Genomic DNA, 17,935 nt, shown 5'->3' on the forward strand with positions numbered 1-17,935 from the left:
CTCTCAGCAATTCTCAATTCCCACCACCCGGGAAAAGAAAGCAGTCCCTACCTAATCATCGCCTGGCCTGGCTACCTTAGCTGTCTAAACAGTGCATTGGAGGAGCCCCTTCCCTTTCTCTGCTGTTTTATTTTTTCTCCCCCAGCACCACTTTTCTAATTAGAATAATTGAGGAGAAATACAAGATTTTCACAGAATGAAAGCAAAAGTCTTCCAAGTATGAGAAAAATAGAACAAAGCCTGTTTATATCCATATTGATTATAGTGCAAAAGTATCATTGTAATAAATGTGATGGTTATCAAAACAAGTCTTGATTTTAAGGAAATGTTCTATCTTGGGACTGTGACAGGAGATTATGTGATGTTTATGAGATGATCATACTGTCTCAGTCCAGGTCTCCGTAACATGTAGAACACAACCAAGGTAGAGGTTCAGTCCCATTTCATTTACAGAAAGAGCTTGTTCCTCAGTAGTATTCTATATATAAAAAGTAAACACACACACTATAGTTCATAGAGAATACATTCAAATGGATTACTAGGAAAACTGAAGTATCCTTTAAAAATAATAATAAAAAAAAAGAGCCAGATGCAGTAGCTCATGCCTGTAATCCCAGTACTTTAGGAGGCTGAGGAGGATGGATCACTTGAGGTCAGGAATTCAAGACCAGCATAGCCAACATGGTAAAACCCCATGTCTACTAAAAATACAAAAATTAGCTGGGCGTGGTGGCATGCTACTCTAATCCCACCTGCTCGGGAGGCTGAAGCAGGAGAATCACCTGAACCTGGGAGGCAGAGGTTGCAGTGAGCCAACATCACGCCACTGCACTCCAGCCTGGGTGACAGAGCAAGACGTTGTCTCAAAAAAATAAAGAAATAAAAATAAAAATAATAAAAAAGTCATTCTTCTCAAAAAACTACCTTTCTATTAGATATTTTTTCATCTCAAAATATAAAAGGTAAATTTTGAAATAACTAATAGTTAATAAGAAAAACATGTAAATAGTACATAACTAGAATTTTTAATTTCTTGAAACTTAAGGTTTGTTTTTATGTTATGTTAGCAGGATATGTAAATCTAATGACATTCAAACAACATAAAGTGAGAAAAAAAGAGGCTGGTATTGAACATGTATATATTTACTATATTCTAATAATGGTCAAGTTGTTTAATTTCTGCATGAATGTCTTGGCTTCATTATAAGTCTTCACCTAAAATTCTGCCCATTTTGGTGAAGGAACTGTGTGTGGCACATAAGGAGAGCTTAATGTTAGTATTTACCATAGCCTTACTAATATAATCTTATAATATTGTTCTCCATGTTCCCAAAATTTAAAAGTAGTCTAATTCTACATATGAACTCAAAATAAATATATACTGTTATGTGTTATGTGGCATAACTCAAAATAATTAGAACTAAACACAGCTCTTATTTTCTCACACATACTGAGTATGGAATTACTATTATTTTTGTTTCCTTGATCAGAGGTAGGTGAAACTTGATAATATAGTCACTGACTGAAGGGCATTGTTTTGCCAAAGCTCGTTAAGTTAAAAAATATTTTGGATCAATAAATGTCATTCATTAAAATATTCACCTACCTAAAATAAGTATTCAGAATTGCATAGGACATATGAATGTCATCTTTCTTTTGCTGTTCATTTACCCAACATTTTTCTTCTCTTTATATGTGCCAGGTTGAAAATTGTCATCCCATACTCTTTTCAGCTAAGAATATCTCTGTGTTGGGAATATCTTGAATTTCCCTCAAGGGTTGATGATATTGCCCACAAAGACTTTAGGTAATTTTGATGGCCAGAATGAAAACAGGCAGCTAAGGTATTTATTTTAAAAAGAAAAGAATAGAAAACTTTGTAATCATGCATCGTAGGAAGTTTTTTTTTTTTTGAGAGATGAAGTCTTGTTCTATAGAGCAGGCTGGAGTGGAGTGGCATGATCTCAGCTTGCTGTAACTTCTGTCCCCTGGGATCAAGTGATTCTCTTGTCTCAGCCTCTGGGAGTAGCTAGGATTACAGACGTGCGCCACCATGCCCAGCTAATTTTTGTAGTTTTAGTAGAGATGGGGTTTAGCCATGTTGGCCAGCCTTCCTCAAGTGATTCTCTTGCCTCAGCCACCCAAGTAGCTGGGACTACAGGTGCCTGCCACCACCCCCAGCTAATTTTTTGTATTTTTGGTAGAGGTGGGTTTTCACCGTGTTAGCCAGGATGGTCTCGATCTCTTAACCTCATGATGAGCCCACCTCGGCCTCCCAAAGTGCTGGGATTACAGATGTGAGCCACGCCCTGCTCTGGAAGTAATTATTAATAATGCTGTTTCTCCTTCCAATTCTTCAGTTTGTTAAGTGCAACTGTTGAAAACATTTATTTGTCCCAGGAGATTATAGGAAAAAATTAAAGTGAATCTACTTAAACATAAAATTCCCAGTTTTAGAATAGATTCTTTTTCTTTTTTTTTTGGAGATGGAGTTTTGCTCTTGCTGCACAGGCTGCAATGCACATTGCAACCTCTGCCTCCCAGGTTCAAGCAATTCTCCTGCCTCAGCTTCCCAAGGAGCTGGGATTACAGGCACCTGCCACCATGCTCAGATAATTTCTGTATTTTTTTTTTTAGTAGACCATGTTGGCCTGGCTGGTCTCGAACTCCTAACCTCAGGTGATCCGCCTGCCTCGGCCTCCCAAAGTGCTGGGATTACAGGCATGAGCCACCGTGCCCGGCCAGATTCAGATTTTTATTAGGGATGTCATTCAGCTAATTTAATGTATTTCTATGCCATAGTTTATATTTTCTGTGCTGTAAGTATTTTCTATATGTCTGATTTATGTTGGAGAATAGCATCTCTTTAGATGCAGAGGCACACTGTGAGCATCTACACCACGGCAAATGGCTTTGCATTTTGCACTCTATACCATTGCCAAAAAAAGGTTTGATTATGCTACTAAAAGTCCAACATGAATCAGTGAACACCAAGAGCCAATAATTTTAGAATCTCAGAATAGTGGAATGTCTAGAATTGTGATATTTTCAGTTTATTTTCTCCATCAATTTTCATTAGAAAGCGATTAAGGAGAACGGTATAATTTAAGAATTAAAAAAATCAAATTAGCGGGCAGGGCACGGTGGCTCATGCCTATAATCCCAGCACTTTGGGAGGCCGAGGTGGGCGGATCACAAGATCAGGAGATCTAGACCATCCTGGCTAACAGGGTGAAACCTGTCTCCACTAAAAATACAAAAAATTAGCCAGGCATGGTGGCAGGTGCCTGTAGTTCCAGCTACTCAGGAGGTTAAGGCAGGAGAATGGCGTGAACCCAGGAGGTGGAGCTTGCAGTGAGCCAAGATCACGCCACTGCACTCCAGCCTGGGCGATAGAGAGAGACTCTGTCTCAAAACAAAACAAAACAAAACAAAACAAAAACAAATTAACACCTTGCTTATTATAATAAAGAACTAAAGTAATCCAATACCTGCAACCTAGAGAATAAGGTTCACATCACTTCAAATGGCATCATATATAAAAGCAAAGATTGGTTCTGCTACATACATCAGGTTTGTTAAGTCACACTAGACAACTGAGGTTGCCTAAGACGTCTTTGTCCTGGACTTGCAAGGGCCTCCAACTCCAGTTAAGGTGATAAGAAAAAATGAAAACAAGCAACCTAGCAATTTTCACAGGCCTCAGAAAGCTGGGGCCACATCGAACCCAATCACAGGTTATACCAATTTGATTTATAACAATGAAAGAACCATCTGCTTATATTTAAGTTACAGCACATCCCTTTGTAGACATCCATACAATAGAAAGCCCCAGTAGTTGATTCACAGTAGAACAAAGCGTTCATGACAAGCAAAGAAAATTCTGCACTTAGATGAAATTTTATCGGCACATTTAATTAAAAGATGGTGTAGGTAGACATAAGTAAGAAAACCATAAGCAGACACAGTCAACATACTAGGTAAGTAAAACCAAATCCAGAAGGTTGCATGTAGTAATATTCATTTCAGATTTCCTTGGATAATTGTGGTTTGCCTTACATCTTTTGACTATGACACAGAGATTTTATTCACTTTTTAAAATATCTCCTAGAATGTAGCTTGAGTCAGTCAAACAGAAAAACATATTGCAGCATACTTTCTTTTACCTCCCCCAAAGCACTGTAATACGGCTTTTGGAAATATTTCCTCATTGTTCTTTAGTTTTCAGAATGATGTCTGAGATACTGCTGTACGTAAATACAATGATATTCCATATTTCCTGTAAGTTTGCCTATTCAGAAAGCTGCATTTACATACATGCTGAAACACAATCGCTGATAATGTATCAACCAGAAATTTTATGTGTGAGCCTAAAAGGAAGTGTTGAGTCTTTCTCTACTTAAATAATTGGAAATTAAAAGTGCCTCTTCTGCATTCTACAGTTTATGTAATATTAAAAGAAGGAATTTTGGCAAAGTAACTGAGGTTATCATTTCAGTTCAATTTATAAATTCAGTGACATCAACTTGTCCCAGCAAAATAATCAGTGTATACTCATAATCACCACTGTTTCTGTTTTCAAGTGGAGAGAAAAAAATAAATTAATTGTATTATATGTTACAACCTTGGGTAAATTCTTTTCTAAATTGTTGGGTATAGCACAGCAAATCAAAGGTTGATAACATAAAATAGTGGACTAAACTTCAGCTCTAAAAATTTAACAAATCTTGGACTCTGCTTGCTCAGTTGTAAATGGGGATAATAGTCTCACTTTTGAGTATCTCACACAGTTGCTGTAGGATTTATTTGAGAAAAAATGTGCTTAAAGATGCTTTGGAAATTATAAAACTACATCCTAATACAGACTAAAATTATAAAATTTGATTTGAATGATACCAACTAGTTGAAGATAAAATATGTTACATAAGAACTCCCTGAAAAAGGCAATCATGTGTCATGTCATGTTTGTCATCAAGGATGACAAGGTCTCAATTTGCCTAGGTCAGAAAGGCTGTGGTTCTATTCCCTCAACAAATAGTTACTTCTGCTTCGAATACATGTTTTCCAAAAGCTAGAAAACTCCAGTCAAAAGGCTATTTTCCAAACATAAAAAACAGGTTTACTTAAACACATTTTGTCTGTAGGAAGAGTCAAATGAAACAAAACTATTTAATCATTTCACAGAATAGAGTCATAGTATCCAAAATTTGGAACAGAATTGGATGATAGTTGTAGGTCAAGTCCCTTTCCAGGTATAAATCCCCCCTTTAAAGTGAAAAAGTATACAAATTGTGTAACATAGGTGTAAATTATAGACTATACATGACTGGAATTTCAGAGGCATGTATGCAATATGAGTTTAGCATGGAGAGATAGCCAACTGGGTGAACTTAATTGATCCATGCTGCTATGGAAGATAATCAAAGCTAACGCTGATTGCCAGTTACACATTTAGATCTTATGTGTAGCGAATTATGATAAGCAGATGCAGATTTGTTTGTTTCAGGCATTTCCCCTAAAAACTATTCTACATAAGGAAATTTCCTTTATGAATGTGCCAGTTACTGTGTCTATTACAGGTCTTCGAAAACATACTATTGTGGGATTTGTGAATAAATATAATGGATGGAAGCAAATTGATGTTTTAGAATCTAATAAATTTTAAAAGTCAACTTAACAGAGGTTTACTTTCAATACAATAAAATACATCCAAATTAAGTACAAGCATATAAAGTTATGGCTACCACCAGTGAAGATATTGAAGCTGTCTATCGCCTCGAAAGTTCTTTTGTACCCCTTACCCAAACCTCTGGCTCCAAACAACTATTGATCTGCAACCTACCACTATAAATTCAGTTTCTAGAATTTTGTAATAATAAACTTTTATAATATGCCTACTGTTGTTTCATTCTCTCAACATATTTTAGGCTCACCTATGTTGCTAAATCAGTGGTTCTTTCCATTTTATTTTATTCTATTGTATGGAAATACCACAATATGTTTATCCTTTAGCCTGTTGGTGAACCATTTACAAATGTTTCTATTCCTTGATTATTACAAGTAAAGCTGCTACATTCATTTGTATGCACATGTTTTCATTTCTCTTAAGTAAGAATTATGGGTCAAATTGTAAGTGTATGTTTAACTGCCAAACTGCAATCCAAATTGATTATCCACTTTATACTCCCACCTAAATATGATAATTCAGGGTGTTGTATGTCCTCTCAAGCATTCAGAATTGACTTTTTTTTGGATCCATTATAGTTTCTGTGCAGTGTTATTGAATTTTGATTTTTAAGTTCCATTCCCAGGTGGTTAATGATGCATTTTTCAGTGTTTATTGATCATTCATAAATCTTGGGTTATTGTCGTCTACTCAGATCTCTTGCCCATTTTGTTATTGTGTCGTTTGACTTCTCACTATGGAGTTTGATTTCTTTTTTTTTTTTTTTTTTTTTTTTTTGGAGACGGAGTCTCATTCTGTCACCCAGGCTGGAGAGCAGTGGTAAGATCTCAGCTCACTGCAAGCTCTGCCTCCCAGGTTCACGCCATTCTCCTGCCTCAGCCTCCCGATTAGCTGGGAATACAGGCTCCCACCACCATGCCTGGCTAACTTTTTTGTATATTTTTAGTAGAGACGGGGTTTTACTGTGTTAGCCAGGATGGTCTCAATCTCCTGACCTTGTGATTCGCTCACCTCAGCCTTCCAAAGTGCTGGGATTACAGGCGGAGCTTGATTTTTTTTATACATGTCCAGTAAAGTCTTTTGTAAAATTCTTTTTCTTTCTCTTTCTCTTCCTCTCTGACCATATCTATATCTATCCAGCTATATCTATACAGTTATAAAAATACAAACTCATAAAACTCAAGAAACCCTAAGCAACATAACACAAGTAAGCCACAAGACAAGTCAGGGAGATAGGAAGACCACAGGGTTTGAAGAGTGCAGAGCAGGACAGGGCTCCACAGCAGGTCCAGGCTGCATTGTGAACAGCCCTGCAGCTTGGGCCATGTGATGTTGCAGGACCTGTATTCTTGAAGGTGTCAGTGGTGGTCGCAGTGTGGCACACATGGCAATTCTCAGTGAAAGAATTACAACACCAGCTCCTGGTATTCTGAAACAAAGCCATGCCCTCCATAGCAGAGAATTACATGTTGGACCTGGGAGCGATGCTGTGCTCGATAAGTGACCATGCATCTGGTGCTACCTCTTGCAGTCTGAGTTCTATTGGAACCACCAAGTCATGACATGAGAAGGGACAAGAAGTAGTTCATCACGAGGTGGAAATAGTAAATATGAGACAAAGGCCAAGCAAGATGAGAGCAAGTGGATAAGTTGAATAGCAGGTAACCCAGATCCTCATGTCACCCACCATGTTTGCACTAGCAACCTTCCTTCAGCTCACAGCTGTGACTGCATTTGTGTCCCTGTGGCCATCTGAAGGAGGGAGAAAGGGGCAATCTCTGTTTAAAGGTGTAGTTGCATTGCAACTCAAAGCAAGAGTGACTCTGAAAGACAGAAGGAAATTAAAATATTACCAATTAGCAGCACTGGGAGCAGTGGCCCTGGCCATCTACTTTACATAGAAGAAACATGGCCTAAGGCAGGAATATAAACAGATTTCTTTGCTGTGGTCAGTGGGTGAATCATCTGGTCAGAGGCTTAGGTAGAAAAGAACTGAAATATCTGAGACAAGGAAGCCGGGTTAGAAGCATATGAGTGGACATGCAGGAGCAGGCATGGAGTGTAAATAATCTTGTATTGCACATTAACACTCACAAGAAAACACTCACCACAGAAGAGGCAATCAATAGTCAATCAGACAAAATGACTTGACAAGCTGCCAGCCTTGGAGATTGGCTTTCCCACAACAAGCACAATAGTCACATGTATGGAGTCACTCACATGACCATGTTGGCAGAGATGGACGATATATATGGGCCCCACAACCTGGACTTCTATGCATAAAGGTTGATCTAACTACTGCTGCATCTGACTGTCCTACTTTTCAGCAGCATAAATCAATAATGAGACTCTTATATGGCAAGTCTTTTGACCTTGAATGACCACCTTTTCCTCCTCAGAGGGATATATCCTTATTCCAGGGTTGGGTTTGGCACTTCTGTTCACAGAGCCTGAGCCAGGACCACTTTTCTGAGGCTTCCAGAATTTCTGATCCACAGGCATAAAATCCCACATGGTATAGCATCTGACCAGGGTTCCTTGTTCACAGTGAAGGATGTGCAGAAGTGAGCCCATGACCATGGAATCTATTATTTGTATTACATACACTCGTCAAGGAGCAGCTAGACTCATGGAGCCCTGGAAAAACATTCTAAAGATGCAACTGAGGCACTATGCTAAAGGAGACATTCTGAATGCAGGGGGCACCATCTTTTATACATATTCTATCACAGATCTTTATATAGTAGTTCTTCTTCCATAAGAAGAATCTACAGGTTCAGGAAGCAAGAGGTAGAAATAGGAATGTCCCTAATTAGAAGTGTTCCCAATCATCTTCTAAGGTTTTCCTGTGCTTCTCATCACTGCAGCTCTGGGATCTGGAAGGCAGGCAAGTCCTGCTCTCTAAAGAAGGTTAACTGTTGGGTGCTTTAGATTCCTTAGGTCCAGTAACCAAAAGACAAGAAATACATCACCACTGGGGCAGGATGAATACACCCTGATTAGCAGGAGGAGGTAGGGATACTTTTCTACAAAAGAAGCAGAGATAATTTCTCTCTCTCTCTCTCTCACACACACACACACACACTCACACACACACACACACCACTCCCATACTCTCTCTCTCTTTCTCTTTCTCCCCCTCACACAACTGGGCATTCAAAGGCAGTTCTGAGACCAACTGCTATAGCATGGGCTAGAGTTGGTCTCATTAACCTTCCTTTTCTAAGATTCCCCTTGGAAAAGAGAGGCTCATGGGAATTTTGGAAGAGCTGGTATGAAGAACCTGTTTGGACAAATATGTGTATGCTGTGGTGGGTTTAGAAGGTGGGGATAATGGATTTTAATGACCAAGGAAATTTGCAATGCAGATATCCTGACTCAGACAGCATAAGTCAGCGACAGCCTTGCTTTAGCCCTCTGTCTCTGGAAGAACTTCTACACTTGTGCAGCAGTCATGTTTCCAACAGTCATAGAGCAACATGGGGATTGTATGTGAGGACGTTTCCAGCGAGTTGTGAGAGTCTCCAATGAGTAACTTTAATTTAAGGAGTCCGCAGTGACCTAGGCCAAAGCATTCTTGGAACCATGCTGCAGTCTCTTTCTACCCCAATCAGCCTTCCTTCCCTCTTTCCCTCTACAGGTGTAAGATCTGCACCCTAGTCTGAAGACTGTACCCACCTTCTCCTGCTTCCTCCTCCTTCCCTCTTGCAAATTTAATTCCATGGTGGTGTTTGCCCTTAGCAGATCTAAACATTAATTCAAGTCATATGATCAGATAAGATGAAAAATGAATAAAAATGTCATTCATGACATGTGAGTAGTGAGCTCTGCCTGGCGGTAGGGAGGAGAGAATTCTGATAGAAATTAATTTGGAAAAAAGGATGCTGCACATCCCAGCAAATACCATTCCATCTTATCTCTGCTAAGAATATTTTTTGTAACATGCATATAATTCACTTTTGCTTTATGAAGTAAATTTATATTTTAAGAATACAAAAGCAATTTGAGTGCTGTTCACAGCTAGTGTGAACTAAAATTTGAAGTTGGCTATAGAAGAAGGCCAATGACAGATGGGTTAGTAGAACAAAACGGATAGATATAAGAAAAAGTGAAAAATCAGTAAGACAATATGTTGGAAAGGAGTACAGTAGTTGGAAGAATTAATGATTCACTATTTCTATAAAGAGTCTCTATTTAGATGATTCAAAGAGTATCCATGAAGAGCTGCACATTTTATTGAATACACAGAAGTGTGATTAGTGGCAAAAGAGGGTGAATTCTGTTTGTTATATGACTATGACATGTAGAGAACTTCCCATTCAAGGTGAGTGTGCAAAAATATTACAAAACATATGAAGAATTAACTATTAGAGAGATAATGAAATAATTATACAAAGAACACTCCTAGAGATGAATTCACCACAGCAAATATGAGAAATATTATAGCAAACTAAATTTTCCTTTTAAGTGAGTACAATTAGAATTCTCGACTGGCTTTTTAAGAAGAAAACACCCAGGGCCAGGCATGGTGGCTTATGCCTGTAATCCTAGCACCTTGGGAGGCCGAGGTGGGTGGATTGTCTGAGGTCAGGAGTTCAAGACCAGCCTGGCCAACACAGTGAAACCCCATCTCTACTAAAATTTCAAAAATTAGCAGGGCACAGTGGTGGGTGCATGTAATCCCAGCTACTCCAGAAGCTGAGGCAGGAGAATTGCTTGACCCCAGGAGGTGGAGTTTGTAGTGAGCCAAGATGGCCTCACTATACTCCAGCCTGGGCAGCAGAGTGAGAATCTGCCAAAAAAATAAAAATCAAAATAAAATTCATCAAAAAGCATAGAAGATTTAAAAATAAAAACAGATGGCCGGGTGCGGTGGCTCATGCCTGTAATTCCAGCACTTTGGGAGGCCGAGTTGGGTGGATCATGAGGTCAGGAGATGAAGACCATCCTGGCTAACATGGTGAAACCCTCTCTCTACTAAAAATACAAAAAAATTAGCCTGGTGTGGTGGCGGGCACCTGTAGTCCCAGCTACTCGGGAGGCTGGGGCAAGAGAATGGCGTGAACCTGGGAGGCAGAGCTTGCAGTGAGCCGAGATCGTGCCGCTGCACTCCAGCCTAGGCTGCAGAGCTTGACTCTGTCTCAAAAAAAAAAAATAAATAAAATAAAAATAAAAATAAATAAATAAAAACAGGCAAAAGGCCAGGCGTAGTGGCTTATGCCAGTAATCCTAGCACTTTGGGAGGCCAAGGTGGGTGGATGACCTGAGGTCGGGACTTCAAGACCAACCTGGCCAACACGGCTAAACCACAGCTGGGAATGGTGGCGGGTGCCTGCAATCCCAGCTACTCTGGAGGCTGAGATAGGAGAATTGATAGAACCCTGGGGGATTGCAGTGAGCCGAGATTGCGCCATAGCACTCTGGCTGGGGCGACAGGGCAAGACTCTAGGAAAAAAAAAAAAAGCAGGCAAAAAAAAAAAAAAAACAAAGTAAAGATTGATATAAAAAATTAAAAGCAGCCAGGCGTGGTGGCTCACACCTGTAATCACAGCACTTCGGGAGGCTGAGATGGGTGGATCACCATATCAGGAGTTCTAGACCAGGCTGACCAACATAATGAAACCCTGTCTGTACTAAAAATTCAAAAATTAGCTGAGTGTGGTGGTGCATGGCTGTAATCCCAGCTACTCAGGAGGCTGAAGCAGGAGAGGAGGCTGAGGCAGGAGGAGAGTCACTTGAACCCGGGAGTAGGAGGTTGCAGTGAACCGAGATCATGCCACTGCATTTCAGCCTGGGCAACAGAGCAAGACTCCATCTCAAAAAAAAAAAAAAAAAAGAAAGAAAGAAAAATAAAAAGCTCTAGAAATGAAAATTATATAAAAAAGAAGTGTAAATACAATAAACACAAAGAATTAGTCAATTGGAAGATAACAATGAATTTATCCAGATAAAAGGATTAAAAAGTCAGAAAGACCAGTCAAGAAAGTCCCCAACACATGTATGATAGGAGTTTCAAAAGGAGTCCAAAGAGAATGAAGAAGCCATATTTAAGGACAGTATTCATTCACTCAACAAACACTCACTAAGGGCCCACTTTGAGGATGTTTCCATTCTAATGGTAGATAATACTTATACACAAGAAGACACTGGCAATGCCTTCACTATTTGTATACTTTACATTATGCCATAAAATTTCCATTGCAGAGGAAAGACTTGAGGACTCTGATTTAAAGTATAAAACAAGTGCTGAGCAGAAGAAATAAAAATGAATCCATACCCAGACACATTGATGACACTGATTTTTAGTGTTTACAAAGCAGTTCTTTAAAATTAATTTTCAGTAAGGGGATGTGTATATCACCTTCACTGTTTTCCTTTTTGTTTTGATCTATTCCTCTTGCTTATTCTAGTTTGAAATGATTTCTTCAAAAAAATGATTTCAAAGTCTTACCCATTTATGAATCGATTTATATTTTTCATTTTCTAGATTATAATTTTACTTTTCTGTTATTAATTTCCTTCCATTAGGTATGTTTTTTGATCCTGTATTTACTTACTGACATGAATGATTAACTCATTTATCTTCTCTGGCTTAGTAAAAAAAATATTGAAAATCTTGAAATTATATATGTTTCTTATTATCTTTCTTAATTCTATTGTGTGTAGAGATGATTTTCCAAATAGCAGATTATTTATTTATAGACTAGTTTTTTCTTCTTATAGTAATTTCACTTGGAGGATAAATTTTAAAATTTGAAGAACAATAATTTTTTTTGAACTTTAAAAAAGTATATTTTTTATTTGAAAAGTACAGTGTTGGATATTTTTACTAAAATAGCATAATTATTTGCACACTCTCTTATCTAATTACTCTGTTTTAGTTCCTATGAACCTTATTATAAACCAGCAATATTTCTTCTGGCCTATGTATAAGCTTTTATTTTTATATTTAAATAAAGCTATTTAATAAAAGAAATACCGTTGTGTATTTTTAAATTATAGATAGTAGATTTACTCAAATAAAAATTTCTTCTCTCTTCTAATTGATAAACTTATTTCTGATTCATGTTTCTCTAGTTTGTATATCTATAATCATAGCTGTTTCCTATACTAATGTAATCATTTCTGCATACACTGAGGGTTATTGTTTTCTAATTGTATAGTTCTTATTATTTTCATTGTTTTGTTGAAGATGTTTATTCTCTCTTTCTCTCTTTCATAATTTACTGTACCTTCATTTTTCTTTCTTTCTTTGTTGTTGTTTTTTTTTTTTTTTTTTTTTGGAGACAGTTTCCCTCTCTCGCCCAGGCTGGAGTGAAGTGGCGTGATCTCGGCTCACTGCAAGCTCTGCCTCCCGGGTTCACACCATTCTCCTGCCTCAGCCTCCCGAGTAGCTGGGACTACAGGCATCCACCACCATGCCCAGCTAATTTTTTGTATTTTCAGTAGAGACGAGGTTTCACTGTGTTAGCCAGGATGGTCTCCATCTCCTGACCTCGTGATCTGCCCGCCTCGGCCTCCAAAAGTGCTGGGATCACAGGCATGAGCCACCGCACCCTGCCTTTTTTTTTTCTTTTTTTTTTTTTTTTGGGACAGTTTTTGCTCTGTTGCCCAGGCTGGAGTCCAGCAGTGAGATCTAGGCTCACCTCAACCTCTGCCTCTGGGTTCAAGCTATTTTCCTCCCTCAGGCTCCCGAGTAGCTGGGATCACAAGCACCCACCACCATGCCCGGCTAATTTTTGTATTTTTAGTAGAGACGACTTTTCGCCATGTAGGCTAGGGTGGTCTCGATCTCCTGACCTCAGGTGATCCACCCACCTCGGCCTCCCAAAGTGCTGGAATTACATGCACAAGCCACCGTGCCCGGCTCAGTCCTTGTATTTTTAAGGTTTCTTTTGTGTATATTCTTTAGGAAAATATTTCAATAATTTATCACTGCAATTAGCTGAAGTTATAAAATTACTTCTGGATTTGAGATTATACCTGAGCATGGCAAAGGATTAGAAATAGCTGGCGGTGGGGCTCAGTGGCTCACGCCTGTAATCCCAGCACCTTGGGAGGGCAGGGCGTGCAGATCACAAGGTCAAGAGACATAGACCATTTTGGCCAACATGGTGAAACACCGTCTCTACTTAAAAAATAAAATTAAAAAAAAAATTAGCTTGGCATGGTGGTGCATGCCTGTAATCCCAGCTACTCGGGAGGCTGAGGCAAGAGAATCGCTTGAACTCGAGAGGCAGAGGTTGCAATGAGCTGATATTGCGCCACTGCACTGCAGCCTGGAGACACAGCAAGTCTCCGTCTCAAATAAATAAATAAACAAATAAATAAATAAATAAATAAATAAATAATACTAACTTTTTCTATCTGCCAGGCACTGTGCTAAATACTTTGCATGAAGATGATAATTTTGAAACTAAACACACAAAAGCAAGTGTAAAAGAAGTAATTACTTTCTTTTCTTTTCCTTCTTTTCTTTTATTTTCTTTTTTCTTTTCTTTTTCTTTGTTTTTTGAGACAGTCTCACTCTGTCGTCCAGGCTGGAGTGCAGTGGTGCAATCTCGGCTCACTGCAACCTCCACCTCCCGAGTTCAAGCAATTCTCCTGCCTCAGCCTCATGAGTAGCTGGGATTACAGGCATCCACCTCCACAGCCGGCTAATTTTTTTTTATACTTTTATTTAATTCGGCTTAGGTTATTTGTTTATTAGTAGTAGTTTTGCACCTATGGGATTGTCATATAAAATAAATGGTTTAAATATGTAGGATATTTAAAAGTCATTCTTTCTGCATTTGAGATTTTGAGGCTTTAAAGAAGGCATTATAAAATGCCTAATGAAAAAAATATTATTTTAACAATTATTGAAGTAAAATAAAAATTTGTGACTCATAAAGACACACTTCATTTTTGTCCATGATTTTTTTTTACAAATGGGACTTGAATATTTTAAGATAGCATTTTTTAAAATCAAGTAATTTTAATTGGAAATTTCAAAAAAATAAAACCCTAAATCCAATTCCAATTTCACTTACTTGAAAATTCTCACTGATGTAAATTAATTTATATAAATGTGATATTTATAACCAATAAAGATATACAATAGAGTCATTGTTAATTTGGGTAAAAAAAATTTTAAAAACAATGCAAACTTGTATTACCTCTATATGTTTGCATGTACACATGTACACATATATGAATATTTATACATATATATTTGCATACACACACCATATATATACCTGTGTATAAATGAATAATAATGGAATATCAGTTGGCCTCTACTACATCATTTGAAGGCCCATTGCACAATGGCCAGAACAGAGATGACACCAGAATGCAACTTAAAATTTCCAAGATGACTTGAATTGTATCTGAATTTCTAACAGGGTATAGAAAAATTAAAATCTTGTTTAATTATGCTTCTTTATTACTGGGAGAGCCTCACATGCAAAGCAGATCAGGATATTCTCTTACCAAATGTGATAATTAACAGTCGGTTCATAATGTAAGGGTGACTCAAATAGCAGATTCAGTATCAAACGAGGGGCTTTTGTAGCCCATTCTATTTTCAGTCAACCACAAACCACCCATACCTGCTGAAATAAAAACTTAAAAGGCAGGCAGAGGAAAAGATGTTCTAGACCAAGGGGTAGATACCAGGTCTGCAAAAGACATAGCGTGCCACCCACAAACACACAAGTTCAATGAGCGTGGCTTAATCCTTCAGAAAATTGGTTCTAACTTTCAAATCATTAGGGATCTTCTTTATAGAAGATATAGCAAATATAAACACAAAATATACCCCTCTAAGCTTATTAGGAAGTTAAAAAAAACTGACTTGTAACTTTTAATAAATAACTAGGGAGGTAAGCTTGTTCATTTCTGAGAGTCACAACTTTTATAAAGGGGCTGTATTAATACTTGAATTGTGCTGTGTTCAATAGAAGCAATGAGACATAATCCATACTGAGAGAAGAAAAGGAAGAGAAAAATTTAACAGGAAAATCTAACCATGCTGTTTAATTTCTTTAAATATTTATTAATTTCTGAATGCTATGTGATTGCTTTCATATTAATTTTTCAGTAGAGAAATTGAATACAATTGAATAAAATTTCTCAGTTGAGAAATTAAATACAATGGATTTTAGTTTGATGAGATACTTGATAGGATAATTTTAAAATCATTGTTTTAATTAGATATAATAGTTTTAGGTAGAATAATAAAAATAAAGGAAAACTGATTTTCTTTAAATTCCATCAATTCTTTCTCACAATAATTCGTATGTTATTTACCAATGATGTAGCAGATTAATACCAAATTCTCTGACGTTTGGTTTCATCAAAGAATGATGAGCATTTTTCTCTGATAGATGTTTAGTTACTTTCAGATGGTTTGTAATCTGGTACTTTCAACACTGAAGATTTTTTTTTCACATATTGATACCAATCATTTTATGATATATCTGATTTTATAATTATGTATTCATTGTTTTCAAGTGAGAGTTATGGTTGTATATAGTAATAACTATAATAGAGTAAGTTATCTGGTGCTCCAGGAATTTAAATAAGAGAAGATACAATGATCTCACCCTTTGTATCAATATTCTAATTGGATCCTGAAAAATGAATGAAGATAGACAGAAAACAAGTAAAAAATGTTCTAAGTAGATGGAATAGAAGGAGTAAAAGGAGAGTAATAGAAAAGTGTGTGTGTCTTTGAAGGAACATAACCTGTTCTGTGTGTGGCTACAGCACAGGTTTGTGAAGGAAAATGGTAGATAATTGAGGAGAATGTCTCTCAATATCAGTGATTTTGTATTTTACCCTTCAATGATGTTACAATTGATGTTACAATTTTACCCTTCAATGATGTAACAATTGTTACAAGCATAGTGTGTGTGTGTGTATATATATATATAGCATATATATATAGTATATAGCATGTCTATATAAACTATATACATATATAGTGTGTATGTATATATGTATATATATAGTATATATATATATACACCTTTTCATTCTAGATAGAAGTTTTGGAGGTGCAGTTAGAAGAAAAAGTCAGAAAGAATAGTCAAGATTATTCCAGCAGTACAGACATGATGTGATGAATGATTAAATTAAAACATTAGCAGCAACACAGAAGAAAAATGGCAGAATAGAAAGATAATTCAAGGTAGAAACAGCTGAACTTAATAATTCATTTAAAAGGAAGATTCAAGGTATATACTCTAAGTTTTCTTGGCGACTGGCTTGATATTGTCATCATGAGCTGAGATGGGTACTGCCTTAAAAGAAATAGATTTATTTGCCAAAATATATAATGTGTTTATGGCTATGTCAAATTTGAGATGCAAGTCGTGAAGACAGAGGGGGAGAATCAGTTGACATTTTAAAATATAGGTTTGGAACTACAGGAAAAAATTGGAGTAAAAAAAGAAAGAAAGAAAGAAAATCAAAGGTCAAAGGAAATGCTGGAAATGTGGGAATGGATAAAAGGAGTGCAGGAAAAGTGTGCAGAGCATTGTTACCCAAAGTGCTGTGGGAATTTTATACACATTTGAATACAACTCGCAAAACACACAAATATTTTTGCTTCCCTGAAGCATTTACTGGAGTCTTTTACATACACATTGTGAAGTATATGGTATGCAGAATTTTCTAAGTTTATCATAGAATTCCATTCCAAGAATACATTTCAGGAAAACTGTTGTCAATTAGGGAAACATTGGTGGAGAATAGTAAGATAAGAAATGCCCATTAAGACTAGTACTTACACAGTGGACATGAAAAAAATTGGCAGCAAGGAGTCATTAAAGAGAAAGCATGGGCTGGGCATAGTGGCTCATGCCTGTAATCCCAGCACTTTGGGAGGCCGAGGTGGGCAGATCATCTGAGGTTGGGAGTTTGAGACCAGCCTGACCAACATGAAGAAACCCCATCTCTACTAAAAATACAAAATTAGCCGGGCATGGTGGCACATGCCTCTAATCACAGCTACTTGGGAGGCTGAGGCAGCAGAGTCCCTTGAACCTGGGAGGCTAAGGTTGCAGTGAGCTGAGATCAAACCGTTGCACTCCAGCCTGGGCAACAAGAGGGAAACTTCATCTCAAAAAAGAAAAAATAAAATAAAAAAATAAAAAGAAAGAAAAAAGAGAGAATGAAAGCATAGGGCCAACATTGAGTGGTCTTAAGGAAGTCAAGGTAGGAGGAAATTTAAAGAAGGAGATGAGAAGCAATGCAGAATGT

The sequence above is a fragment of the Pan paniscus genome, chromosome 8 (genome assembly GCF_029289425.2).
Source record: "Pan paniscus chromosome 8, NHGRI_mPanPan1-v2.0_pri, whole genome shotgun sequence".
Taxonomy (NCBI): Eukaryota; Metazoa; Chordata; class Mammalia; order Primates; family Hominidae; genus Pan; species Pan paniscus.